Below are 22,808 nucleotides of genomic sequence, written 5' to 3' on the forward strand. Positions count from 1 at the left end.
GCCTGCCTAAGAGGGTCTGTAGTATTTGGTATTTGGGCTTTGTTTATTCATTTATTTATATTACGTTTCTATAGCAACTTTATCTTCCAAGGAGCTCAAAGGAGACTGGCCCGAGGTCACCCAGTGAGCTTCATGGCCGAGTGTAGATTCGAACCCCAGGATTCCCAAGTCTTAGTGAAACACTCTAAACATTACGTCACACTGCCTGAATTGGGCCTGGAAACGAACTACCGAACCAGTGCAGCTGTTTTAAAAGGGGTTTACAGTGGTACCTCTACTTACGAATAACTCTACTTACAAATGTTTCTACTTACGAATGGAGCTCCGTCCGCCATCTTGGATGCAGTTTAGATAGGATTTTTTCTACTTACGAATTTTTAGATAGGGTTGCTTCGACTTACGAATTTTTTCTCCCAATGCATTCCTATGGGATTTGACTTACAATTTTTTTTGACTTACAAATGTGCGTTCGGAACGCATTAAATTCGTAAGTAGAGGTACCACTGTATATGAATTCTTAAATGGGCAGTTTACAGCATATCTAAAAACATAAAAAAAATCAAGTGTTAGAAACCTGCCTTCAGATGTCTTCTAAATGTCATATAGTTGTTTATTTATTGACATCTGATGGGAGGGTGTTCCACAGGGCGGGTGCCACTACCGAGAAGGCCCTCTGCCTGGTTCCCTGTAACTTCATTTCTCACAGTGAGGGAACCGGCAGAAGACCCTTGGAGCTGGACCTCAGTGTCCGGGCTAAGCGACGAGGGTGGAGAGGCTTGGACTCCTTCACAGATCTTCTCTTCATCTATCTAGTTGTGATCCTGTCAATTCCAAAATTTTGAGGTTTGTGCCTCTTCATTCTTGGTCTGTCTGCAACATTCTTGAGGACCTGTTGTTTTTCACCTTATCCTCTTCTCTTGAAGAACAGGAGTAATTTTTTTTTTTGAAACTGAACTTTTGGATATACTCTATTTATGATGTAAAACCCAAGGAATGGCCCAGGGATGGAGAACCTGTGGCCCTCCAAATGTTGATGACCATTGGGCATGCTTGCTGAGCCTGATGGAACTTGGAGTTCAACAATATCAGGGGTGGCGGGGGGAAGAGACAGGTTTTGCATCCATGTTAAGTATCACCATGTTGATTTTGCAAAGGAGTGTACAAGCTATTAAAAAATAAATTTAGTTTTTTGGCCACATTGCATAGAAAACAGCACTCCTCAGGCAGAAAGCGCTGTCCAGTGTTTTTAGGAAGCCCTAGAATTTACCCATGCAAAGTTTTAAAGAATGGAGGACTTTTGTCTGCTTAAGGAATTGTACAGCGGAAGACCATCTACTGTAAACAAAACAAGCATAATATTCCATGTTGAGCTAGGAAAGCTTGCTATCATTTGCATCTTCCTATACTGTAACTTCTTTCCTCACTCTCTCGCTTCTTATCAAATGGAATCAAAGAGGCTTCAGCTAATTCAGGCCATGTTGTTCTAAAAGCATCATTCACACAAGTGGCAAGAGGGAGATATTCTCTTCAGTGCTTATATATATATATATATATATATATATATATATAAGCAAATGCCAGAGCTCCGTCAAAACAATACAGTTTCACTATATTTTTGCATGTGGAAATGTGCTTCATTAAATAAAACCACAGTTTTAAAATTAAGGCTTCTTTAGAAAGGCCATTGTATAATTGAAATTCAGCCTTAGAGGCTGATGCGACTTCTCACATGTAGATCATTTGATTCCCCTTGTGTTTCATTGCAGACACAAAGCCAGTACTCTTTCAGTATGAGTCATCATGTTTTGCTTCATGAGTTCCTTTTTAAAAAAAACAAAACTTTAAACAATATTTAGACATGATGCATCAAAACCCATTAGTTAATATTGATTTATATCCCACCTGCTGTCCAGGGAACTCAAGGTAGCATACATGGTTCCTTGCTGCCCATTTTATCCTCACAACAACCCTGTGAGGTAGGTTAGGGTAAGAGGCAATGACTGGCCCAAGGTCACCCAATGAGCTTCATTTGAACGTGGCCACCACCTCACCTTGCCTTGCCGCATCCCTGCCCTAGTGAGAGGCAGCATTGCCCCCAGGAAGGTACCACTGCTGTTCTGCCAAACTCACTACACTACTCTATGTAGCAATGTTTTCCTCTTTGTGTTCTTAAAGGTAAGATCCAGTAGATCAAATCTATAAACCATTGTTTAGCTCTCTCTCCCACAGACAATTGCGTCATAATTACTGTTTTCAGCTGTTCTACGATTCCTCTCTTTTAAAAGCACTTTTTTGGGGTGGATTCCTTAATGCATTTCACAGCATCTCTTCCTATACCACCATAGCTTCAAATCTGACAGATTGCAATGAGAAGCAAAAATTCCCTCGCTGTAAGGCAGCAAAGGGAAAGGATTTCGTTTGGAGGATTATATAATACAGCATGAGAGAAAGCCGATATACCGTACTTTTCCATCTATAAGATGCCCCCATGTATAAGATGCCCTCTATTTTGGGGGATTCAAATTTAAGAAAATGAGGGGAGATGGCAGAGAGTTGCTGAGCTTTTTTTGGGAGGGGGGATAGCCGAAAATCACTCACCCGCACGCATCGCTAAATCCGCCTCCCGTCTGTCCCATCAGTGGCAGAAGCTGCCAATCGCCCGCCCAAGGGCTGGAGTGTCAGCCAATCAACACCACCTATTAATGCAGCAACCAATAACACTCACAATAGCCGCTGACAGCCTCGGCAGCAACCAATCAAACATCCACCCTATGCTCTTCCCATGTATAAGATGACCCCCACTTTTTAGCATGATTTTAAAAGAAAGAAAAATAGTCTTATACATGGAAAAGGATGGAACTTTATTCCATCCCCCCATCACTGTAATAATGGATCTACTTTAGAAACACTTTCTGTAGGGCGCTAACAAGTGGCCCAAGGCCAGTGCGGACCATGTTCCCATGACTCTCCCCTCCCTAGAAGCATCCCATCCTGGCTCCCACTCTCAGATACACAGTGCTCAGACTCGTGGCTTGATGGTTCCACAAGGCTTTATTCCACAAGGCTTTATTCCACAAGAAGGTGAAGGACTCTCCCTCCTTGCAGGTTTTAAAGCAGAGATTAGATGACCATATGTCATGGATTCTTTCTTTCTTTCTTTCTTTCTTTCTTTCTTTCTTTCTTTCTTTCTTTCTTTCTTTCTTTCTTTCTTTCTTTCTTGTTCTACCCAATCTCAGTCCATATTTCATGGCTGGTTAAATCATCTGTCCCCCCTCCTGATTCTCAGCACCTCTTCTTCTGCCAGTCTTCGGCCAATAGGGACGTCCAAATAGAGACAGCAATTCCTTCTGGGAGGAAAATCATATATCTTCAATGATAAGGTCATCTGGATGGAAGAGAATGAAAAAGAGAGAAAAAATATGTTCAGTCCTCTCCGCTTTTTGTAGCTGGAGTCAGTCTGGGCGCTGCCCTCCAAGGCCAGGTGGGAAAGGCCTGCCAGGCAGGGAGCAGGTCCTGCAGGATTCCCAGCAGGAAGACCTTGGGCAAACAAGGGACAAGGGAGTTCACTGTCCCCAAGGTGTGGGGCTCACCTTCTTTCAGATTTTTCCGGAAACAGGCTAACTCTGGCCGAATTACAGTGTTCTGCAGAGGAAAGAAAATTCTGAGTCAGATGACACTATGAACCCCACCCTGGATGGGTGGAAGAGAAGCAGCCCCATGCCAGGAAGGACAAGTCTCCCTATTGCGGGTTCCCCAAATGAATACAGGAAGGCAGGATACTTACTCTGAGGCGGGGGAATCTTTGTGAAACGGCCAGCAGCAGTGAGATGCTGCTGGCCGCTAGTTTTCTTTCATCCTCCCTTCCCCAAAGAGCGTAATATCTGAGGTCCTGCGGGAGGAAAGAAAAGGGACAGTCAGTTGGGTAAGGGACGGGGGGGCAACCCTAAAACCACTCCTGATGCCATCAGGATACTTACAGTAAGAAGCTGAAGGAGGGTACCAGGATTGGGGGCTTCCAGGAGGAGACCCCCCAGCAGGCTCTGGAATGGCCTCTTCAGTTCCTGTGGGGAAAGAGAGGAGAGAGGTTGAGTGCTGGGTTAAATCTTGTAAAGGTGTGAGAAAAAGAAAGAGCTGTGCAAAGCAGAGGACATACCTCTTTTTCCCCCTCCTGTTCTGCGCCCCCTAGAACTGCCTCCATTGTCTTATGCAGGATAGCACTGACCATAGCGAGGCTGAAATGGGGTCTCATAAAGCTGGAGAGAGAAAGGGAAGGGGTTAGACGCTGCCTCCTCCAAGTCTCCCTTGCCCCCTCCTCCCTCCTGCCTACACTTGCCCACCCGAAGCTCCCCCTGGAGTTCTGCCCCCCAACCCCCTGCAACCCCAACCCCACCCCAAAGACCCCACTCACCTAAGCTGGAGGAGGGCCTCAAAGGCCAGGGCCAGGCTCAGGGGGCGATCCCTGGAGTACTCCAAGTGGCCAAGGATATCCTGGAAGAGAGCAGAGGAGGAAAGTCAGCTCCTTCCGGGAGTCTCTAGAGGACGACTCCGACCCCAAACGCCAGTCCCTCTCTGCCCCTCCCTCCCCATGGGGGTCCCTCGCACCACCCATCACTCACCAGAATGGCTTTGGCCATCTCCTGCTTGGAGTACTTCAGGGTTCGGAGCCCCCTGAGCCGAGCTGCCTGGCAGTCCTGGATAACCTGCAGGAGGTAGAGCTGATCTTTGTCCAGCAGCTGAAATGCAAAAGTCAGGCTGTCAGTTACTTGCAGGAGAAGGGCTCCTCTGCATCTGAGAGTGCAGAGTGTGCAGAGTGGAGGGCAAAGAGTCTAGGCAGTGGGGGGCAGGTCTGAGGGATCCACTCCCTGCTGTCGTTTTATCCAATACTCACCGCTAGGGGAGGGATGTGGAACCCCAGCACATCTGCAAAGAGAAGGACATGGGGACAGGTGAGTTTGTCCCTGAGCCCCTGGCAAGGCTGTTCTAAGAGTTTTCTCCTGGATTCTAAGTCCTGCTACAGGGGAGGGACACCCCAGGCCTTGGGGGCCAATCCTGACCTCCTGCCCCCAGAACATGGCTCCCCAGGGAAGGTGCCTCTCCCGCTTACAACTGCCCCCCCCACTTGCCCCAAAGCCAGCCCCCAGCTTCCTCCTTCGGACCCCACAAAATAGGGGGGTTGCTGGGGGGTTGGGTTTCCAGATGCTGGCCCAGATAAGCCTTGGGTCAGGTCCAGCTGTCTGGCTCTGTGCATCTTTAGACTATCTGCACCCCAGCCCATTTATGCCTTCCTCTGTCCCCAAAAGGAGGGCCACTTGCTCACCTGAAGGCACAGGCTGCTCTGGGCCTTGCAGGGGGGCCACCTGGTTGCTGCGACCAATCAGGCGTTTTAAACACCTGAGCATAGAAGAGATGAGCAGAGAGAGAGAATCAGAAGCCATCAGCCCCAATTCTTGGGGGGGGGTGTTTGTGTGTGAGGAGGGGCAACTGGACCAATTCCTTTCATCTCTCTGCAGTTCTGTGACCTCAAAGGTGATCACCAGAGCTGGAAAGAGGCAGCCCAGAGCACGAAGGGCTGGCAGAGAGAGAAAGGAGGCCCCAAGTGCTATGGGTTCAAGAGCTCTGGCATAAAGGAAAGACAAGCACTGCCAGCTGTTAAAGGGCTGCTCTGCCTTGCCTTCTTTAAACAGCCCTGCCATTTCTAGAGAGGGAGGAGATGCCTAGGAGGGTCCTCCAAGCATCAAGGTGTCCCTGAAGAGGAGCAGAACATGAGGAAGGGGGTGGAGTCTTCCTTGGATCCAGAAAGACCCCCAGGAAGGGGGAGAAGGCCAATGTCATAGGGCAGCTGGAGAGATGCACAATGGAGCGAGACAGAGATGTAGTGGTTGGAGGGCTGGACTAGGAGGACATGGGAGAGCAGAGTTCGAATCCCCACTTAGCCATGAAGCTCCCTGGTGGACCAGAGAGCTAAAGCTGTGCAGGGGAACCCAGGACTCACACCCCACCCCCAGGAGACCAAGAGAAAGCAAAGGAATGCTACTTACAGCCTGCACATCTTCTTTACGAAAAATTTCCTCCCTCCTCTCTAAACTAACTAAATATCTAAAAATGCCCACCCAAGACTAACTCTGACACCACCCCCACCCCCAAACCCAGTTCTAAACCTAAGCCTAACCCCCGCCCTAGCCCTACACTTGCCCCTAACTACTACTCTATAAACAAAATAAATATATACAAAATATATACAAAATGTGCACAAATGTGCACAGAATAAAAATGTAAAATAAAAATGGAATAAAATAAAGAACAAAAAATAAAATAAAAATGTAAAATAAAAATATGAAAACAAAGAACAAAAAATAAAATAAAAAGTAAAATAAAAATGTGAAAATAAATAAGTAAAAGAATAAATAAAATAAAGATAAATAAAATAAAATGAATCAAATAAAAGTAATAAATAAAATCAAAATAAAAATAAAAAGCAAATGAACACCTCTCCTTCTCTTCTACAACCACCACCACCACCTCCTCTCTCCTCTCTCCTCTGACCTCTCCTCACTAACCCACAATGGCCACCTGCAAGTCAGTGGCTTTTAAGGGGAAAGCAAGAGATGTCACAAAGGAGGACAGGTTCTTGTCACCGTGGCAACTCCCACCCCCCTGGACCTGGCCCCTCCTGAGAGGTGATGCGTCTCTGTCAGAACTTGGAGGCACCTCCTGTTCCGCCTGCAGCTGGGCTGCATCTTCTCCTAGCAGATTCATGTCGGCATTTCACATCCTTCTTCCTGCAGCCCCATTTCCAAAGGGAGACCATCCCCACATCCTTCAAGGCAGGCTCGCGGTCTCCATTGTGCAGGATTGGAACATCTACTTTGCATGCAGGTTTTCTGTCCTGGGTGGCATCTCAGGGGGAGCCTGAGAATGTACCCCCCAACCGAAACGCTGGAGAGCTGCTGCCAGTCAGTGCAGGCCAGTTGAAGAAGGATATTGAGCAGCTGGAAGGTGAGCAGAGGAGGGCGACCAGGATGGTGAAGGGTCTGGAAACAAAGCCTCATGAGGAACATTTGAGGCAGTTGAAAACCAAGCCGCATGAGGAACGGTTGAGGCAGCTGGATATGTTTAGCTTGGAGAAGAGGAGACTTAGTGGAGAGAAGAGAGCCATCTTCCAACCTCTGAGGGCTGCAAGAGGGAGCAAGCTTGTTTTCTGCTGCTCCAGACAGGAGGGCAGGAGAGGAGATTCGGACCATTAGGAAGAACTTTCTGGGACGGTGGTGGACTCTCCTTCCTTGGAGGCTTTTAAGAAGAGGTTGGATGCCAATCTGCGAGGGATTCAGCTGCAATTTGGGGAGCACATAGCACTGGCCTACTTTACAGGGCTGCTGAGCATCCGAAAGTGCCTGACAAATGTTGAGCCTTCCATTTCATTGTGGGGAACAGCTGCAGCGCATCAGGAGGCGTCCTTCAACTTCCGTTTCTTTTCTCTCCTTCAGCCAAAGGGGCCGGGCTGGATTACCAAATAGGCAGAGTAGGCACTGGTCTACGGGCCCCACACTTTTTAGGGGTAAATTGATCAAAATAATATTGATTTGATCTTGAAAGAAAATGACAATCAAGCTTTCTTAGTTCAAGGTTATTCCAACGTGTGCAAGAGGCCTGCCCCCCACCCAGATTTTGACTGCCAAGGGGCCTCCACAGGGTTTAATACAGCACTGCCCCATGAACGGCTCAGTATACCTGAAGGAGCGTCTCCACCCCAAATCGTTCAGCCTGGACACTGAGGTCCAGCTCTGAGGGCCTTCTGGCGGTTCCCTCACTGCGAGAAGTGAGGTTACAGGAAACCAGGCAGACAGCCTTCTCGGTGGTGGCGCCCACCCTGTAGAACGCCCTCCCATCAGATGTAAAGGACATAAACTATGTGACTTTTAGAAGACATCCAAGGCAGCCCCGTTTATGGAAGTTTTACTGCATATGACAGGTGGGCTATATTCAGTATGGTGGATCACAGATTGTGCAGGCCTGTCCTAAGTCTTTAGCACACCCACTGGACTTTTAAAAATGCCTTCACACTCATGGAACTTCCATGTTAAAAAGTAGCCAGGTCTAGCAATGTGCCTCCCCTCTTTAATATTATTTTAACAGGCTTAGAATAGTTGTGGATTAGCTAGTCAACACACCTACACATGCATGCACGCACACACACACACACACACACACACACACACACCACACGTCTTTAGATTGAAAATGATGGTCTGCACCTTTGAATGTCATTATAAATTCTTATAACTTGTCCAAAGTTTGCCTGGGAGACCAGAGTATATGAATTCAATAATATTTCCTATCAGGTTTATTTTAATTGCTTTTTGACATCTTTCCCAACAGAGAGAAGTTGTCCTTGGGCCAAATTTATGATGGGTATAATTAATTTTATGATATGGCTTTACACCAGATATAGCCACAGCCCTATTTGAATATCCTTTACTGGTGTACATATGGGGGGGGAGGGTAGGTGGGAGAGAGGGGAAAATAAACTGTGCTAAACCCATGCAAGATGTCCAATTAATGGTATCACTTTGGGGGCACATTTTATCTTCCAGTCATTTCATCATCTCCCTCCCCCAATTTAGACTTAATTTTTCATTCTCATAAGTGCATTTATCCTTATAGGCACATTGAGACTGAGAAAAATTGCAGAGAACTTTTCAAAACTTGGAGTGTTGAACTTTAGCAGATACCAGAAATATTTGGCATCAAGAGAAAAAGAGAGGCTTCAAAGTTAGCTTATATTTCATATGCTATGATTTGAATGGACCAATTAAAATGGGGGTTAAAATACTGGGATAATTTGATGTGATCTACAGAAGCAGCTCATTGTTTTCCCCTCCAAGTATAGAAATGTGGGTGATCTTCTAATGAAACAAGGTAATGTACAGCAATGCACAAATAATGACAGTATTCCTTCCCAATAGTGTCCGGACAAATGCCTCTATGATTCCTCCATTCTCTCATGCAGCCTTCCACAAGGAAATATGCTTCTGACAAGAGAAGGACAGAAGAACTGTCTTCTGCCTCTACATGCAGAGAACAAAGTGTTTGAAACAAAAAGGGAGAGAGGAAGCCAGGAGTGACACAGGCAGTTTCAAGCTGCTCGGCAGCAATGGGGAACACCAGCCTTTGAGAACCAGCTGGCAGAAGTGACGGGGAGACGGATGCTTTTCACCATCTTTTGTCTGACAAAATATATTTAGAACTACGATCTATACTCTGAGATCAGTTTGTTTAGGATAATGGGCAACCCTATGGTCATTTTACTAAGTTACTCTGCTTTTGCTCTAGTTTGGTCTAATCCTGTGTTGACATATAAAGCCCCAAATGGTTTAGGGAAAAAGTCTAAAGGATCACCTTATCCTATTAAGAGTCTGCCTATATACTGAGATTATTATCAGCTTTTGTCACCTTTTTCCTTCTGAGGTTAGACAATGGTTACAGGATCAGGGCCTTCTTGGTGTTGGTCCCCAGAGTGTGGAATAACATTTCTGGAGACATTTGCTTGGTACCCATTCTTGGTTCATTTCAGCACCATCTGTAAGTATTTTTAATGTGGATATCTTAAGGGTCCTGCACCCTTAAGATATAGTTAGTTATTTGCTACTGTTTATACCGATGCAGCATCAAGTCGTTAGTGCTTCCAAACATTTTAGAAAGAAGGGGAAGAAATGACTACAGGACTGCTAGTTTTTGTGTGATTCCTGGGCAATTTCTGTGGGGGATGTAATGTGTAGTCTGTTAAGAAATGAGTAATTACTCATTTCCCACAGTGCGCCTGTAGACATCTTGTGACTCTCTTATCTCTGTTACTTGTGTAGATTTGGCAAGTAACTCTGTGTGTAAAAGGGCTCAGGTTACCACAAACTGGGTGGTTAAAGGTAGGTACCCCTGACTGTTAGGTCCAGTTGCGGCGCTTATCTCGCTCTATAGGCCGAGGGAGCCGGCATTTGTCCGCAGACAGCTTCCGGGTCATGTGGCCAACATGACTAAGCAGCTTCTGGCGAACCAGAACAGTGCACAGAAACGCCGTTTACCTTCCTGACAAAGCGGTACCTATTTATCTACTTGCACTTTTGGCGTGCTTTCAAACTGCTAGGTGGGCAGGAGCTGGGACTGAGCAATGGGAGCTCATCCCGTCGCGGGGATTCAAACCGCTGGCCTTCCGATCGGCAAGCCCTAGGCTCTGTGGTTTAGACCACAGTGCCACCCGCGTCACTAGGAGATAGCTTTCAACAATTCCTGCAATCTGTTGGAACTGCAGATTTGAGTGAAGGCTTTTTTGAAAGGAGATCATCTGAGAAAGGAGTTGGAAAATTGCCAGGCACAAAGACTCAGAGACTTGGCAAGCAACTGAACTAAGGACTTGACTGTGGACTTTAACAGGGCAAGGACTTCGAAGCAAAGAACCCTCTCTGGGCTCAGAGAGAGAAGACTTACTTGCAGCATCTCTAAATAGTGTCTATGTTGGTGTTGGCCTAGTAAAGACTGCTAAATGGCTGTTTTCTGTGGTGAGCTTCACTGCTTGACTGAGCTTCTGCAGGGCATACACCCAAGAACACCAAACTTTTGATATGTTAACTGGATTTATTGTGCTTGAGATATTGTATGGGGAATATAAGAGTTCCCCTTACAACATCTCAGGCACAATGAACCCAGTTAACATATCAAAAGTTTGGGATTCTTGGGTGTATGTGCTGTGGTGGTTCAATCTGTGATGGGGGTTTCACACATGGAAGCCAGCTACCACTTGTTTTCAGTCATTGCATGGTGAGTGTATAGATTTGAATGAGCCTTAGGAAAGTAGCATGCTCAGCTTAGTTCAAGGCTTCATTGAAATGATTGGAAGTTGAGTGTGTTTAATACTTGGGAGAATCTGACCAAATGTTTGCCAGTTCCAGAATTTGTGATTTCTATGTATATCTGCCAAAATGCACACTTGACAGTTGCTTATGACATAATCACATAAATTTTGAAACAAGGCCAGAAAGCATGCTTCAGTGCAATATATAAGGATTAAAAGCCTTCTTTGATACAAAATTAACTAAAGAAAGGGCTTTCTCTTGTATTTAATCATAATGGAAACAGGCTTCCCTTTGTGGGATTAGCAATCAAAAAGACTGATTGAATATTAAAAAGGCATCCAGGGTTTCTTCAGCAAAGGCTGTTTGGAGAAGTATCATCTAAGGTCAGCCCTGGGCCTGATGAACACAGGATTTGCCATCAGTTTCAAAGAGAATTGGTTAGATACCTCATTTCCTTCCTGATCATGATGGCTTTAACAGGCTAAACAGGGGTTTGTTTTTTTATTAAAACAACAACAACTTGGATTCTCTAGATTACAATAGTCATATATAAAATTTCAACCTTTAATACTTCCTAGAAAATAATATTACCCCAACATTTGCAGAAATCAAAGTAAATAAAGGGGGAAATGAAACTCTCCTTAGTATGAATATTTTTCCATTAGAAAAGATAACTGAACATCATGGGAAAAGCAAGCAAGTATGGAATTTGAAAAGATAACAATGAAGGATCGAAAGCACCATCACCGCTACAATGAATTGCATTGGCTGCCCCTGCAACGCTATACCTTCCCATATTATTGTGCAAAAGGCTAGGGCACAAAGCAGACTATGTAAAGCCCTGTGCAGGCAGCTAAATGTGGGGGGTAATCAATGTGCGGGTCAGCTTTCATACACAAAGTATAAGCTAGATCCACAAAGGGACTGTTACCCATGTTTAGGCTCTGTGGAGAAGAGCCCATCAATGAATGGAGGCTGGGGCAGACCATTGGGCAAAAACTTGCCTTGCCTTCACACATATCCCCACATTTAGTTGTCTCTACCAGGTGTAGGGACCCAGGTGGCGCTGTGATTAAACCACAGAGCCTAGAGCTTGCTGATCAGAAGGTCGGCGGTTCGAATCCCTGTGACGGGGTGAGCTCCCGTTGCTTGGTCCCAGCTCCTGCCAACCTAGCAGTTCGAAAGCACGTCAAAATGCAAGTAGATAAATAGGAACCGCTACAGCGGGAAGGTAAACGGCGTTTCCATGTGCTGCTCTGGTTTGCCAGAAGCGGCTTTGTCATGCTGGCCACATGACCTGGAAGCTATACGCCGGCTCTCTCGGCCAATAATGCGAGATGAGCGCGCAACCCCAGAGTCGGTCACGACTGGACCTAATGGTCAGGGGTCCCTTTACCTTTACCAGGTCTTTTTAAGTATGGACACCCCAGAATTGTCCCCATGCGTTCGGTTTCAAAAGTTGTACTGAATCTTTGGATTGGGTCTTGCATAATTAGAGAATAGGCTTCATGGCTGATTGGAGCCTTTGTGTCCCACTTCAAGTCCAGCACTCTGTCTTAACTGCTGGACCAGTTGGTCCCACAAAATGGAAAACATAAAGCCAATGCAATAACACCGTTCTATTGGGACAACTCGAGCCATTAGTCGTTTGCAGTATTGGTGGATTAGCTGTATTTTTGGAGCCTGTGTCCATAAAAAGTAGAAAAGCCTGATTAAGTTTGATGCTCTTTAGAACAAATGAGCAGCAGCTGAAGCAGACTATGTTAATTTGATAGAAATAATTAGAGCCTCGTTAAGAGTTATGGCTGGGGCCTTGGGCTGCATAGGCTTTCCAGAGACAATGTAACACATTTAAAATTATACAACTAGTGAAAACGCAATGGCAGAAGAATACAAGGCATTTTCTCAATCACGAGTTGCATTGGAAGACGATATGTGTGTTCGGAAAGGGGAAATAGGTTTTGAATGAAGTATGTTGAGCAAAAAAATATTCCAGAACTAACTCCTCTTGTGAAAAACATCGCCCCAGCTAATGTTTTCATTGTACGGAAGATGGAAATATATGTTCTGCTGTGAAAGTGGTCCAAACAACTTAAAGTGTGGTTATAAGCACTCTCAACACACAGAGATTATGCAAAATGGGACGTTGCCTGATTCAGTAGTTTGGCTCTCTGTGTGTTTTCAAGCCATGTTGTTGACTTCATCACTGCAAAGGATGATTTGCAATTGTTAGAGCTTGAAGGGGGATATTCTCATGCTGCTTGCATCATCCCTACAATTTCCCGCTATGTTCTGATTGCGGAATCTCTACTACAGAGATAATGGAAGAGGCAGAATGGGCGCAGCTTGACTCCTCAGGTTCTGAGCTATGTTTTCAGGCATAGACACTTGGATAATTCATCATTTGATTTATAAAGTGAGTGTTTTTAGTCAGCAGCTCATTCAGGAAAAACAAAAAGGCAGCACCCTCCTAATGTTATTTTTGTAGTCACTTTTTATTCTGACCTTACCTGTGTGTAAAGATCCTAGGACCTGGTGGTGAGCTGACCTGGAGTCTTGTGAGTGGCTTGAGCCATAGCTGCCAAGTTCTCCCTTTTTTAAGGGAAATTCCATTATGCTGAATAGGCTTCCTCACGAGAAAAGGGAAAACTTGGCAGCTATGGCTTGAGCTATGATTTTCCAACTTTGTCGTGAAAACAGATGAATGGGACCAGATGGGTCCCTTTCCTCCCCCTCTATCAACCATTTATATGTTTTTCTGTCCTCTTCTGGGACATAAATAGTGCCCAGCCATTAAGTGCATTTACTGAGTGGGTTCCTCTGGGAAACCGAGTTAGACTGTTTCTGAATTTTGAACTGGAAGACTACAGTATGGGATTTCAGTCCATAAATTAACTGAAGCAGAATAGTACTAAGCAATTTGTTGTTTGGGTCATTGTTGCTACATTTTGTTTCCTTGGAGATGAGTTTGCAGACCATGCTCTCTTACCTTAGCATACACATCCGCTAGAAAAAACCCATCTCTTAACTTGGCACAATATCATTTGTGTAGAGCACATTTTTGCCTCCTGATTTAAGCCCAAGGAGATTGTGTGCTGTGTGCACAAAGCTTTTCCAAGCATACAAGATTAATTGATGTAAGTACTGTAAAGGAAAGGCAGTCCTTGGCAAAAACAGGGGGCATGGGAAAAATATCACACAAGTTGAATACTAGTAGTTGCATTGGTCTCTTCCTGCATTTCTAATTTCTGCCCTACCCTTCTAGTCCTTGTGCACCACCCTGGGTGGCTTACAACAATTTAAAAGTGTATCATATATTTAAAAATACACAAAAAGGCATATTATATCATATACAGTTGTACCTTGGTTGCCAGACGCCTTGGAACTTGTACGCTTTGGCTCCCGAACGATTGAAAACCGGAAGTGAGTGTTCCAGTTTTCGAACGATTTTCGGAAGCTGAACGTCCAGCATGGCTTCCGATTGGCTGCAGGGCCCTCCTGCAGCCAATCGGAAGCTGCGCCTTGGTTTTCAAACAGTTCTGGAAGTCAAACAGACTCCCGGAACACATTGTTCGAGAACCAACATATGACTGTAAAAGCAAGATGTTGAATTAAAATGCAACATAAATACAACAAAGGCGGAAACCACTGATAAAATCCCAATAAATAAAACAACTTGTACTTAGCATGCAACATTCTGCCAGAATAAAGATGTGAAAAAGAGACAAATAGGGGGCCACACAGGCGTCATGAGGCAAGATGTTCCCTGATGTTGGTACATCTTGGGATTTCCCATATCCCATGGCTATCACAGAAGTGTGCCTACTAATCTGGTAGAATTTTGAAGACATCTGTAACTGCATACAACTGAGCCCAGTGGGTTAGAGCATGCTGCTGATAATGCCAAGGTTGAAGGTTTGATCCTCGTATGGGACAGCTGCATATTCCTGCATTACAGGGGTTTGAACTAGATGATTCTCAGGGTTTCTTCCAACTCTATAATTATTTGATTCTATGATATATGAAACGTAAAATTATATATGCATTGACCTGGTTCAGATATAACACTAAACCATAGTTTAGCGTTACATGCATTTGGCTGCTGTATTTATTGATCCTCTGAAAGACCACTGATTCATTATTTGGCTTTAAAATAAATAGCTCATGCAACACTCTTCTTCAACAGTATTTTCTTGAACAGAAAAGGTTTTTCCCCACTGGCTGTAGTAGAGCATATATTTAGATCCAGGCCACTGTTATTTGGCATGGTTGGTTAACAATTCTTCCCATAAATCTGCAGCTTTCTTCCCTATTCTTTATTGAATTTGCATAAGAAGCAAATAAACAGATGTATACAAATATATGAGAAACGTAGAACACATTTTAGGATAAAATTTATCTGTTGTTGTTTAGTCGTTTAGTCGTGTCCGACTCTTCGTGACCCCATGGACCAGAGCACGCCAGGCACTCCTGTCTTCCACTGCCTCCCGCAGTTTGGTCAAACTCATGTTGGTGGCTTCAAGAACACTGTCCAACCATCTCGTCCTCTGTCGTCCCCTTCTCCTTGTGCCCTCAATCTTTCCCAACATCAGGGTCTTTTCCAAGGATTCTTCTCTTCTCATGAGGTGGCCAAAGTATTGGAGCCTCAGCTTCACGATCTGTCCTTCCAGTGAGCACTCAGGGCTGATTTCCTTAAGAATGGATAGGTTTGATCTTCTTGCAGTCCATGGGACTACCTGTAAGCTGTCTTAATTATTTTTAAGTATCATAGTTTAAGTGTCCTGTACTGTTTTGTTCCTGTTTGCAGGGTTCTTTAGTCCCACATTAAATACCCAGGACTTAGGATCCGGAATTAATTTTATTTCAGAATGTTACCTTCAGGTAGCTGAAAAAACACACACTGATATTCCAATATGGAGAGTAGAGAAACCAAATCTGCAACATTTTAAGCAAGTTTGCCTTATTTGTTGATAGTATTACTTGCTTAGCCCCACTCAGATTTGATGCAATTACAGCGATAGTATCTACAACATTGTAACTGCAAGTCTAGTTTAGGATTTACTATGCAATAACAAATAGCTACAAGGCAGGTCCTTTTTATGACATTCAGTTAAGTTGCATTGATCTGCCATGCATGTTTCCCCTCACCACTCCCATACTATTTGAACTTGCCTTGGAGAATTGCTTTCTAATTACTGTACTCTAATACACTGAGCAGGCAATATCTTAAATTAGAACCATGCCAGCGAGTCCTCAGCAGATCTCGGAACATAATATTTTATTAATGCAAATACACTGGCTGGTTTTTCTCCTGAAACTACATTAGGAGCCCTTCAGCAGATTTCTGGTGAATCTGTGCAAAAAATATTTGCAAGTGAGGTTGCAAGAAATTTCAGGAAGTGGACTCAGTAAACAATCTGGGAGCCAAGATTCTGTCTACCTCTTTTGATACAACATGAGTCATAACTAATAAATCAAATATGCAAGACATTTATACGACCAGTAGCAATTTTATGGAACGCACAACCAGTTGAGGTAAGATAGGCCTATTCCCTGATGAACCTTTAGCACCTACTGGAGATTTCATTTATTCCATTTACTGATTTTTTTACTTTTTTGTATTGTAATAATTGTTTAAATATATTTTTTTAAAGCTGCCCTGTGTGTACACACAGCTAGAAAGTGCATTTGCTACCTCCTCAAAATGCATTTATTTTTGGCTGAGTGTGCATACATTGTCACCTTCATTTTGTTAATATTTCATTCATTTTGATGGAGCTTTTTGACGGAACAGTGATAAACCAGCCTACATCTACAATGCATTCTGAAGCTCCTCTTGCCTTTTGTGGAAACCGAGAGAGCCTGTCTGGGGAGGGTCTTATGATGTTGTCCAGCCACATTTGTGTAGCCACCCAACCCCTCTTTGGTGGAGATTCACCTGATAAATACCTGAGCCATTTGTTGTTCTTGACTGCGTTGTTGTTTTACATAATTCTTCCCATGGATTTCAGTATACAGTTGTACCTTGGTTCGTGAACGCCTTGCAAGTTTAACTTTTTGGCTCACTCACAAACCCGGAAGTGAGTGTGAACACTTTTTGGAAGCCGAACGTCCTATGCGGCTTCCTGCAGCCAATCGGAAACCGCGCCTTGGTTTCCGAATGCTATGGAAGTCAAACGGACTTCCGGAACGGATTCTGTTCGACTTCCGAGGTACCACTGTACCGATATTTCAGTCTTTGGAGAATTCCATAGGTTTCACCAAAGCTTTGCTCTTTAAATGGGGGTGGGGGGCAGAAACAGGCTCCAGTAGGTGTTTGTGAACTTTGAAAGGATGGGTGGTTACCATTAATTCTTTCTCTGTACTCATTGACAATTGGAAAGGGGCATGGCTTTTTTTTTAAGTAATCCCTCCACTTTATGAAAATCCTGATTAACATTGGACTCACTATAAACTTTTTCCACCGCCTTGCAATAAAACAGCCATCTGGGGCACAAGAACAGGCAGCTTCAGAGCATACAGCGTGTAATATAACTTACTGCGCTGCACAGCCTCTAGTACCGGACTTCATGTATATCAGTAAACTTCCGGGATGGATGTTGAAAGGGGGAATGCTCACAAAGAAATGAATGGCTGCTAGCCGCTGAGTACATGCCATCCATGTGTACCAGTGGCAATAATTTAACAGCTGCTCATTCCATCTGCATAGCTTGCAGGTATGGACACTTGCAAAGCATTGTGCTTTTAGAACACCCCAAACTACAGCACTTCAAAGGCTGAAGTATGTACACAGCCCCAGTCTAAAAATAGTTAGGACATTCAGAGCATCCTGTAAGCCTTTTTGGTTATTTCTATTTCCCTTCTCATTCCAGATGTTCTTGCTTTTCTTCATTGGAGGGGTGGGGCTGGTTGTGTGAATGCTAATGGCCTCTCTAACCATTGCAGACTTAGCTTTGGACCATCCGTGGTTTGTTAAAGCAGCTGTACAGATGTAGGAGTAATAATAATTATTTCTGAAAATGAAAACAACCAGGAATTTTCACACAGGAGAAGACAAGCATAGGCAGTGGGGGGGGGAGTACCCCCAACAAGTACCTCACCCCCTACTTGCCCCCATTGCTGAACTCCTTTCATTAATATATGTTGTTGTTTTTCTTGCTCACCCACCTAGAAATATACTTTCCCCCAAAATATACTATATATATAGAAATATACTTTCCCCCTTTTGTGGCTACCCTTCCCCCCCCCCCCGGTTGCTGGAGATACGGAAAAAGCAATAAAGCCTTTGAGGTGTTCCCAGCTGCTTAACAACAGGTAGGATAGTGAGCAGTTATGACTGTACCAAGTCATAGTGGACACATTCGCACAACATACTAATGCTTCACTTTTCTCACTTCTTCTCTTTTGTGCCCATGAGAAGCAATTCAGAAACTTCTACTTCTGGTTTTAAGCAAGCCACAGTTCTTTGTGACATCTGAACATGGAACTGTGGTTTGTTTAAACTGTGGTTAGTGAGAACCCTCCATCATAAGGCTGGTTTTTTTTAATTGAAACTGTAAGCTGTTGCGCCTGCTGTTCCTTTAAAGGTAAAGGAACCCCTGACCATTAGGTCCAGTCATGACCGACTCTGGGGTTGTGGCCCTCATCTCACGTTATTGGCCGAGGGAGCCAACATACAGCTTCCAGGTCATGTGGCCAGCATGACAAAGCCGCTTCTGGCGAACTTGAGCAGCGCACGGAAACGTTGTTTACCTTCCCGCTGTAGCGTTACCTATTTATCTACTTGCACTTTGACGTGCTTTCGAACTTCTAGGTTGGCAGAAGCTGGGACCGAGCAACGAGAGCTCACCCCGTCGCAGGGATTCAAACCACCAACCTTCTGATTGGCAAGCCCTAGGCTCTGTGGTTTAACCACAGCGTCACCTGCGTCCCATGTTCCTTTACTGGCATGCAAAAGATGAGGAGGAAGCATACAAGCATAAGGCTTGTAGTGCAAAACCACAGTTTCCCATTGCATCTGAACTGAGACTCAGTATTGACAAGAACATATTAAAATATTAATTTATTTTATATGGCCAAAGTGGGATGAAAAGCCTCAAAGCCCTATTGGGGTCTGGTTAAAAGAATTTACTTGCAGCATCCAGGAGGCTGGAAGGTAGCTGCATTGAGGGACTCACTAAAAATAGGCAGCCTTCCTTTTAAAAGCTGTTATATAACGGTCTTTGGCAAATTGCATTACTGTGGTGGAAGGAAATATAGTTATGCTGAATAGGATTTCAGATCAGCAGATAAGTAACAGAGCCCTGTGATTGATAGATCCTTTAAAATGCATGGGGGTGAGTTTCTTTAACACCGTCGGTGCACAGAGCTTTGCAGTTTCACATATTGAAGCAGATTGTCCTTATTGGCTTAAACTGTTGTTTTCACCTCACAAACCTATGGTTTATGCTACAGACGTAAATTAGAGCCTCACATTTTACATTCTTTCTTTTTTTAAAAAAATAATAATAATGATATACCGGTGTATATACGGTGTATATATATATATATATATATATATATGAATAAATGGCTATCGTGCTTAAGCAGTTCCATCATATTCTATGTTCATTCACAACACAACACAATTTAAGCTAATGCGGTGTGAAATGTATAAATGGGTAGATTCAGAGAAGGGAACTGATGATACTACAGGTTGGATTGAAATTTATTGTGCCATGTAAGAATTTTATGCTGAGTCTGGGAGCCTCTTTTGTATACCTAATTGCTGGGATGGAGAGTATAGTTTTAAATTTTTGCATGCCGGCATTATGGTAGGGAAACAGAATGTGCATAAATATTTGTAGATCAAACCCTAGTACAGTAGCTGTGCTGGTGCAGTAGAACAGAATTAAGAGAATCTTTTAAAAACAGAGTGGAATCCAGAAGTGCCCTTCTACTATCCTGTATAATACTGTCCCGTATTTCAGTGTAATTGATATAGTTTAATATTTTAGGGGAAACTACTTTGCAGAAAAAAATGTATGTTAGGGGAAATTGTGTACAGAAACATGTTTACTGGAAGAAAGTCACAATAAAATGCAGGTGAATTTCCATGAGGCCTAAAATATAATAATCAAACTGATGCAGAAATGTGGGCAGCTGGACTTAAGGTTGCACAAGCGAGAGAACCTGAAATAGACAGGTTGCTTGTCCCTAGGCATGTCAGAGTTTCCTGGATACTGAGGCAATAAGGGAAGGCCAGGGTCGCTTCTTGGGGGCCTCCCTTTGCATTGATTGTGCAGCCGGGCGAGAACGATTTGCCCTCGCAGAAGGGCGTAACCTTCCCAAAAGACGACACTTTTGTGGTCACGACTCCTGGAAAGACACGTTTGGCCCAGCTGCCACTAACAAAGCCAGGAAACTCTTGGATCGGGCTGTGACATGGAAGGTGTTGGCATCTACCGTGCAGATGGCGTTCATCTTTCCGACGGCGGAAATGATGTTTGGTTGACCGATAATATTGAATTGCAACTTATTACCAAACTTAAAGCCATGGAGAGACCTGGTCTGAATAGAGACATTGGATTCTTATCTCATTATACACGATAAAGCTATTTTTAGCCATATCACCCCTTGCTTTTTCCTGTAAGACCAATTGCAGTCGTTCACAGTCATGAACAGGTTTACCACATCTATCAGCCAATCACCCATTCCCACCACCCTTCTGAGTAATACCCCTCCCCACCCTCTCACTATATACAGTGGTACCTCGCTAGACGAATGCCTCACAAGACGAAAAACTCGCAAAACGAAAGCGTTTTGCAATTTCAATGGAGACTCGCAAGACGAAGTTTCCTATGGCGCACTTCGCAAGATGATTTTTTATCGTCCCATAGGGTGCCTCGCAAGACGAATCCCCCCGTCTTGCGAAGCACCCTATGGGAAACCACACTTCAATGCGTTCCTATGGGAGCCGCTTAGCAAAACGAATTTTTCGCTATACGAAGCGACTCGCGGAACGAATTAAATTTGTCTAGCGAGGCACCACTGTATATAAGGGTCTGGTGACTTCTGTTTCAGTGTATCTGAAGAAGTGTGCATGCACACAAAAGCTCGTACCAATGACAAACTTAGTTGGTCTCTAAGGTGCTACTGGAAGGAATTTTTTAATTTTGTTTCGACTACGGCAGACCAACATGGCTACCTACCTGTAACTAATATTGAATGCATAAGAGGTTGGTTGCAGGTGTGAGGGTATTGGTGGCGAGCTTTGGGCTCGTGTGGCAGTTAGGCACTGGCCCCAGCGGGAACCGGGGGGGGGGGGCTCGAGTCGATCTGCATTGGTGGGGCTCCCCCTACTGGTGATTTACCCTTCCAGACTTCCTGCAAGGCAGGCAGGAGTCAGATATAGTCTTGATGCCAATGCCTAAGCCACTACGCTCACATTCTGTAACCAATAAAGTTGTGGCCTAAATTTTGCCCATTAACATTAACCTAAATTCTGTGTCCTTGTGTCCACAGTGTGTCCACACTGAGAGCCAGTGTGGTGTAGTGTTTAAGAGCAGTAGACTCCTAATCTGGTGAACTGGGTTCATGTCTCCGGTCCTCCACATGCAGCTGCTGGGTGACCTTGGGCTAGTCACACTTCTTTGAAGTCTCTCAGCCCCACATACCTCACAGAGTGTTTGTTGTGGGGGAGGAAGGGAAAGGAGAATGTTAGCCACTTTGAGACTCCTTTGGGTAGAGATAAAGCGGGATATCAAATCCAAACTCCTCCCCTCCTCCTCCTCCCCTCCCCCTCCCCCTCCTATTTTCTCCTGGGGGTGGAATGGGGGTCTTGAAGCACAAGTGAGAGAACCCAAAATTGACAGGTTGCTTGTCCCTAGGCATTTTGCAAGAAAGAGGAGGAGTCAGAATTGCCCCTCATGCAGAGGATATCATATTCAGGCTGGACTACTGAGGGACATGCTTGTCAAGGCATACTTGGTTTTCTTGCTTTAACCAGTGGTTAGGGATGGGGAGCTGGACTGTGGGGGGAAAGGGGCTTTAATTGTTTGCACCCCACAACATGGTCCTCATCCAAATCCCCCTTCATCAGCGGTTTGCAGTTGGAGGAAAGTAAAGGTTAAATGTGTTTGTGCTTGAGTTTGGACGGACATTCAGATTAGAAATTAATGCTGGCAAAGCAGATTTTATATATTCTGATTAATCATGAAAAAGAAGTGATATGGGTCTTTGGAGGGTTAAATGGAATAGTAAGCTTGTAAAATATTTAGGTGTTTTGCTAAACTCCAGTTTGGATCAATAAGGTAAAATCAATTATAACCCAGTCAAAACATTTTAAAAAAAGATATTTACAGCGATGGGAACAATGTAAGCTGTCTTAGTTTGGAAAAATAGCATCAATAAAGCGAACCTAGAATACTCTCAGACCTCCTCCTCTTTTTGCTGTTAGGCAAAAGTTTATTAGAAAAGTGGCAGAAAGTGCTTCAGTCTTCATGTACTTTGTTGATGGGGAAAGAGCAAGGAGACCAAATGAAGGACCTGCAGAAGCTCAAACAGCAAACAGAAGCAGCGTTTGACTTGGAAAGAGTTTGTGTCACATGTCAGCCTGGATAGGTCAGTTGGTTGGAGTGTGGTCCTGATAACGTCAAGGTTGCAGGTTTGAGCACCACATGGGACAGCTGCATATTCCTGGGGTTGGACTAAATGATCCCAGTCAGATGGGCAGGGTAATAATAATAATAATAATAATAATAATAATAATAATAATAATCTTAAATGATCTACACTGGCTCCCAGTATGTTTCTGAGCGCAATTCAAAGTGTTGGTGTTGCCTTTAAAGCCCTACATGGCCTTGGCCCAGTTTACCTGAAGGAGCGTCTCCACCCCCATCGTTCTGCCCGGACACTGAGGTCCAGCGCCGAGGGCCTTCTGGCGGTTCCCTCACTGCGAGATGTGAGGTTACAGGGAACCAGGCA

The 22,808-nt window shown here is 44.4% G+C and overlaps 1 protein-coding gene across 4 annotated transcripts in view; it reads left to right on the forward strand.

The window, feature by feature from the left end:
* The window catches only part of RAPGEF4 (Rap guanine nucleotide exchange factor 4), a 150,950-nt gene that overhangs the window by 58,619 nt on the left and 69,523 nt on the right, over positions 1-22,808 (forward strand). The window lies entirely within an intron of this gene.

Source organism: Zootoca vivipara, chromosome 1, assembly GCF_965207765.1.
Source record: "Zootoca vivipara chromosome 1, rZooViv2.hap1.1, whole genome shotgun sequence".
Lineage (NCBI taxonomy): Eukaryota > Metazoa > Chordata > Lepidosauria > Squamata > Lacertidae > Zootoca > Zootoca vivipara.